General features: G+C 57.4%; 1 long non-coding RNA gene across 1 annotated transcript; it reads right to left on the reverse strand.

The window, feature by feature from the left end:
* Positions 1 to 483: 483 nt before the first annotated feature.
* Positions 484 to 2,231, reverse strand: LOC127324137 (uncharacterized). The gene is made up of 2 exons (XR_007866119.2): positions 1,449 to 2,231; positions 484 to 717 (listed from the first exon to the last, which is right to left on the reverse strand). It is a non-coding gene; the product is annotated as an uncharacterized lncRNA (long non-coding RNA).
* Positions 2,232 to 7,159: the final 4,928 nt, after the last annotated feature.

The following is a 7,159-nucleotide window of genomic DNA, read 5'->3' on the forward strand; positions in this document are numbered from 1 at the left end:
ACATCTCGTGCCGCGATGCCCGATAGAAAAAACAGCATCTCGCCTCTCCTGGCCGAAAAAAGCTACATCTCGCCTCCTCCAACCAAAAAAAACTACATCTCGCGCGGCCCCAGCCCAACAGAAAAAGCTACATCTCGGCCCACCCTGCCCGATGAAAAAGCTACATCTCGCGCCGCCTCGCCCGCCGAAAAAGCTACATCTCGCGCCTGCGATGCGCCGGTAACCAAGCGGAGGGGACCGGGTGGAAATGGAGAACTGTCAAAACGCGTACCTAGAAATGGGTACACACGAGATAGGCTGCGGGTTGGGGCCTTTGTTTTGTGTCGTTAGATCTTGATCGCGCGGCTCCAACGCGTGATCTCGCTGTAACCCAGAACAAGGTCGATATATAGTTAGAATTCGCAACCTCCTTTTACATGCTAGCTCCATCATTGGATCCTCTCATTACCTGCCAGCATCGGATCCCCTCTTCTTCTCCATAGCAAAACTAATACAGAGTACAAGACAACGAAGAAGATGCACAGGGAAGAACCATAGCAGAAGAGGGAAGAGAAAAAATAAGTTACATATGGATGCAGGATTCTTTCAAACCAGGATCTGTTACATCACGTCGCAGAAAACTTCCTCCTCCATCCGAATGCATCATCTGTAAGTTTCTCCACCCCCCTCCTCTTATTCTCTGGTCCAAATCAGTTACATCTGATGGTTCCTCCTGATCTGGAGATTGATTGTTGATACATCCCTGAGTTCACTGTTTGTGCAAGTAGAAAACTAAACATGCTGGAAAATCATTTTTTTAGGGAAATCATTGTTTGATACATCTACTAAGTAACTTACATGTAACACATAAATATAATCCATTGCGTGAGCATGTAACACGTAATTCAGAATCTCAGTGTGCACTAATGTTCCATCTACTCAGTAGCTTACATGCAACACATAATTATGTTCCATTGCGTGAGCACGTAACATATAATTCAGAGCTTACTGTGGAAAAATAGGTTCCATCTACTAAATAGATTACATATAAAATTGTCGTCTGCATATGATACACGTGCTAATGGGACGGAAAAATTGGATGGCTACAATGCTAATGTTGCATCTACTGTCAGCTTAGAACTACTATGACATGAACATATGATACATCTTCTGGTGTGCAACCAAAAATCAGCATTGTACTGTCAAAACATATGATACATCTACTGACATGACCATATGATGCTTATGCTTTGTAAAAGGGAGCATCCATCTACTAAAGCATATATAACATGTCTGCTAAGCATCAATCTACTAAGAATAGCTGTTTCATCTACTAGATTACATGTAGCAGACACATATCTGTAAGATACAAAACTGGCCATGTCCACTAGATTACATATGCTAGTACAGTAGAAAATGTAGCCCCTTCTCTACATAATCGCAGAGAACAAAGAAAACATAGCAGGTACCTGCAACAGATTTGTCACCGGAGAACGAGATTGGGACTGCAAAACATGTAGGAGACATGAGGATGTACCCTGGAGACTCGATGGTTTGTCCGGCGGCGCGAGGATGTAGCCGCCGAAACGAGCAAGTGCCGACGGATAGAGGATTTAGCTTCGTGACGCACGCACCCGGCCGGCGGGGCGAGGATGTTGCTGGTGGGTGCGGATGGAACCTGCGCACACGAAGATGTAGCTGCAGTTTGCCGATGATCCATCCTCGCGGCGGAGACTGCAGTAGACGCAGGGGTGTGGACACCTCCGCATGCATGGAACCTCCGCCGCTATGATGTAGCTGACGCACTGGGGATGGAGCCTCCTCGATAGGATGTAGTCAACTCCGCGAGGCCGAAATCGCTGCCCGCGAGGATGAAGCCTCCGCAGCAAAGATGAGGCAGGCGCTGCAAATATGAAGCGTCCGCAACAAAGGTGAAGCAGATGCCGTGAGGATGACATTCTGTGAGAGATGCAGCATCCGCCCCGCTACTATGGAGCCTCCGCCGGCGTCGATGCAGCTCCGCCGCAAGGATGCAGCAGGCACCGCCGGGATGTAACCTCTGCCACGGAGATGCAATCTCTGCCATGCGACGATGCAGCCTCTGCTCCACGGAGCTGGGACGGCGAGCAGCGGCAGCGGGTGCGGTCGGCGGCAGCCAGAGCAGCAGGCGGCGGCGGCGCATCAGGAGCGAGTGGGGAACGAGGTAAGAGAGATCAGAGAAGAGAGGTGTGCGTGTGTGTCTTCGTGGCCCTACTTGCCAGGGGGCACCGCTTCGTACGCATCGTCCGATCGGGATTGAGCGGCCACGACCATGACCTTGCTGTAAGCCAGGAACGAGGTCAGCTGCGAAATAGAAATTGCGTCAATGAAATTGGAGGCCGTGTGGCCCCTTTAATCAAAGAAAAAAAACGTTGGCACATGCTTATATGCATTTTTGTCACTTCTATACACGGATGTTACAGATCGTCGGTGTCTAATCCACTAGACAGCATTGCCACAGTACAAATAGCTCGCTTCTTCCACTTAAGTTATCGATATATAATCGTTACTCATATCATTTCCAGGCGTTTCAAAAAAAAAAAACTCATACCATTCCCATTTTCGATTCCATAAACGGAAACAGCAAAGTGTCCAACACGTCGTTAGAATGAAGAAAAGAGAAGGCGAGTTTGAGGACACCCGACAGTATTTTGGGAGATTTAAAGCGAGGGAAACACTTGTGTGTTCTGCATTATACACATATACTGGCCACGCTCAGCAACCCGGTAAGAAAATATCTGAGAGCATCTCCAGTCGCGTCCCCCAAACCGCGCCGGATCGAGCGTTTGGGGGACGTGTTTCGTTCGTGCCGCGTTTGGGGGACGTCGCTCCCCAGCCGCGTCCCCCAAACGCCGCCCCCAAACATTTAAAATAATTTTTCTAGCATTTTTATTTCAATTTCCACAAACTAATACATAATTGGGAACGTGGTTTACACGAAAACATAATTGGGAACGTGGTTTTCCACAAACTAATACATAGTTTGAACCGTCGTGGACACAAATATAAAATGTTGCAAAGAAACTAAACCTAACTAGGCCGTGCATCGAAGGTTTCCTGTGTTCGCTGCTAAGAAAGAACACTCGAGGGCACACCCAGTCACCTAAACTGGAAAATCCAGCGGGAGGATGGTGCCCTTGTTGGTTCTACCGATGAGGCGAACAGGCAGAAACCTCCGTGCACGTATTCGCTGCGAAGAAACAACACTCATTCAGTCGTCCTCCTCGTCGGTGCTGTCGTCGTGGGAGTCCCTGTCGACGTGGTAGTCCCGGAGGCAGCGCCTCTCGTCGAAGACCTTGACGCTCATGTCCATGTTGCCGAAGTAGGAGAACACGAGGATGAAGCCGGCTTCGAGGCTGTGGTGGCGCGCGAACTTCTCCCAGCCGATGTTGAGGTACATCTTGCCGCGCGCGTCGTAGATCGCCTTGACGATCCACCGGCAGTAGCCGCACGAATGCTCCCGCAGATGCATCGTGCGCGGGCGTACGCCGCCGACGTACTCGGCGAAGGAGTCCGGCAGCCTCTGGATGCCGCGCGGGTCGCCCTTGAGGACGTGGACGAACTCGAACAGGACGTCCGGCTCCACGTCCATCTCCGACGATGAAGACGACGGCGTGGGAGGCGACGGCGAGCGTTCAGCTATGCCGCGGCCACGACCACGACCACGACCACGGCCGCGGCCGCGAGGTCGGCCTCCGCCTCTACCAGACATAGCGTCGAGTCTTGTTGAGAGATGGTGGCGGCTAGGGTTTGGGAGAGAGGTGCTAGGGTTTGTGTGTGAGAGGGACGATGAGAGGCGCCCCTTTTTATAGGCCGGAGGGAGGCGGAGGAGCGGTGGCGCTCATTAACGCCGGCACGCAGAGCTAGGCGCGACGGGACGCGTCGCTGCGCCCTCTGCGGGAACTGCACCGTCGCCGCGCGCCACAACTTCCGTCGCGAGGTAGGCGACGGTTAGGTTTAAATTAATTGTGCCGCTGACGGGTCGGCCCCGCCACTCCCCGCCTCGCTTTTCGTTGTGTCCGGCGTCCCCGGAGCGTCCCCTGTGGGACGGGGACGGGCTCGGGGCGCCGGACACCATATAGGGGAGCGCCGGACAAAAAAGGGCTTTGGGGGACGCGGCTGGAACGCATTTTCTGTCCGGCGCGCCCCAAATCCCTTTGGGGGACGGTTTGGGGGACGCGACTGGAGATGCTCTGAATCCTAATATTTGCTTCGTGCCGCAACCTACCTATCTCAGTTATACTCCAACAAGGGAAACATCACTGCCAACAGCACCAAAAATCCTGCTTGCGCACCACACGGCTCATCGACATTTTTTGCTGAAACGGTAATACTGTCTACGAGTACCAGTACGCAACACAGATCGCCAGTCCGGGATGAGCGACAACGCGCGTAATTGCCGGCGCCGCGCGGAGGAAGACGCATATTGTCGGGGGGAAAACCCCGGGTAGGGCAATGGACGCGGAGCAGCCGGCTAAGATCGGCCGGCTCGCGGCAAAGGCCGGCTGAGGAGCAGCCGGCTGGAGCCGTGGCCGGCTGACCAAGGAGTCGGCTGACTCTAAGTCCTAGTCGGCCTGGCTACGGCCTTCAACGCTGTGGCTGGGCCGGCTTCTACAAGCCATATCCGACTGGGGTTTACACCTTAGACCGACTCCCGGCTGGCGAGTCTTGTACGAGAAGGAACTGGGTAGGTGGTCCGGGTTCAAAGGTCCACGCTGACCTCGTCTCCCGTAAAGCACGGGGCACTGTGGAGCAACAGTGCCACGCGGCGGACAGGCCATCATGGCGTACGTCGGTCCGTACCGGCTACAGGGCATGATGGCGACAGGGACACTTCCTCGCCATACCGCTGACCAGCAGGCGGATGGGACGGGCCACTACGCCTCAACGGCTCCGTGACGTCAACGCCTCGGGAAGGAGCGGAAGCCGGAGCCGGCCAAGCCGGCCACTAGACTATAGGGACTTCTATGTAAAGTGCCAGCGCCTATATAAGCTGGGCTACCCCCTCGTGCGGGGGAGGATCGATCACTTCTCATTCATTCTAGTCTTAGCGCTGCCCTGTGAGAGGGACTTTCGTCTACCTTAGCCTCCCAGGAGCAGCCGGATACAGCTCTAGGAGTCTCATTGTACTGTGATATCACCATATACACACATAGCAGGAGTAGAGGTGTTACCTCCATCGGAGGGCCTCGAACCTGGGTACGTCGCCGTGTCGCTCGTGCCCATACCCGCATCCGGATACCGCCGTGAGTCCACTAGGAACCACCTCGATTAGCCACCCTATGGCATATGCCGTGACGATACCACGACATTTGGCGCCCACCGTGGGGCCTTCAGCGTCCGCGGCCGGTGTCTTCATCCGGACGGGCCTCACCATCACCACCGGCGAGCGGGTCGCTTCAGGCTTGATCTGGAGATTCGGCTCCCTCGACTGCATCAGCGACAACGCTGGTTGCTTCGCCGACCGGCCATTCCCTGCCGGCGGCAACATCATCAGCTTCGGCGGCTTCGACGTCTACGTCGCCACCGTCGCACCACCGCGCTACCCGCGCCAGATCCTGCGCTGCGCAAGCCCTCCTCCCGGAGCCGGCGCCAGCCTCACCACCGCCAGCCCCTGCATCATGCACGAGGTCATGGCAACCGGCGACGAGCTGCCCACCAAGTCCGCGCGCATCCGTGGCCCGGAGCTAGAGCGTCACCTGGCGGCCGGCGCGTCCGGCTCGGGCCCAAAGGCGCCGCAACCACCATCCCGGCTGGACGACGTCCGAGCGAAGCTGAGCACCCCGCTCACACCTGGCGGCGACCCCGCCACCATCGAGGCGGATTTGGAGGCGCAACGCCAGCTCCTCCTCAAGCAAACAGAAGAACTGGCTGCTGCTAAGCGCCAGATGGAGATCACCCAGCGCGAGTACAACCGCGCCCACGGCCTCACTCCAGGCGGCGACGGTCCCAGCCGAGCCGGCCAGATCCGCCGCAGGGGGCGCGACCTTGGCGCCGAGATCGCCCGCGACGGCGCTCCTTCGCCGACTCCGTCCGCGGAGCAACCCGTCTACAACACCCCCGACAAGAACATGTGCGCGGCACAAGCCGCCGCAGAAGAGCTGAACCGCCTTGAAGGCGAAGAGTTACGCCGCTGCACTGCGGGTGATCGAGCTGCTCAACGCAGCCACCAGCGAAAGCGGCCGACCCTGTGTATGTCAATGCCCCTGCAGCTTCTCACGCTCGTGGCGCTGCAGTGCAACGACAGGGAAGGCGCCGGGGACACGGCCGAGTCCGCCTCCTCAAAGACCAAGCCGGCACCGTGACTCCCGGGCCACACACGCAAGCTCGAGCCGGCCGAGCCACCAGCCGAGCGGCAGCAGCCGCAGCCGGCCTCCTCCAAGCCGGAACCAGGAGCAAGACTCCGAGCCCCGCCGACAGCACCGGCCGGCTCCAGAAGCAAGCGGCGCACGCCAGCCGGCACGCTCCCGGCTGGGCCCGCGCATCGAGCCAACCGACGCCCGAGAACGCCTCGACCGGCTGGTCGAATCCCGCATTGCGGAAGAAGAAGCGCCAGCCGGCCCAAAGTGCTTCGGGCCGCGCATCATCAACGAGCCCATGATCGACGGCTTTCAACTCCCGCGCGACACCCCCAAGTACGACGGCACTGCCAAGCCGGAGGACTGGCTGCTGGACTGCTCCACCGCAGTCGGCATCGCCAAAGGCAACAAGCGCTGGGCTGTGCGCTACTCCCCCCTCATGCTGCTCGGCTCCGCCCGCACATGGCTCAACAACTTGCCAGCCGGCAGCATAAACGGCTGGCTGGACTTTGAAGCGGCCTTCATCAGCAACTTCACCGGCACTTACCGCCGGCCGGGTCGGCCCCAACAGCTGGAGATGTGCAAGCAGGGCCCCGACGAGACGGATCGCGCGTACCTAACGCGCTGGTGCGAGATGCGCAACTCCTGCGAGGGCGTGCACGAGATCCAGGCCATCAGCTTCTTCATGGGTGGCTGTCGGCCCAACACCATGCTGTGGCACAAGCTACGCCGCAGCGACCCCCAGTCGATGGCCGCCTTGATGGCCATCGCCGACAAATACGCGCTGGCTGAGGAAGCAGGCAAGCCTCCGGCTGAAATTTCGCTGGCCCCCGCTAGGCGGG

This window comes from Lolium perenne, chromosome 1, assembly GCF_019359855.2.
Source record: "Lolium perenne isolate Kyuss_39 chromosome 1, Kyuss_2.0, whole genome shotgun sequence".
Classification (NCBI taxonomy): domain Eukaryota; kingdom Viridiplantae; phylum Streptophyta; class Magnoliopsida; order Poales; family Poaceae; genus Lolium; species Lolium perenne.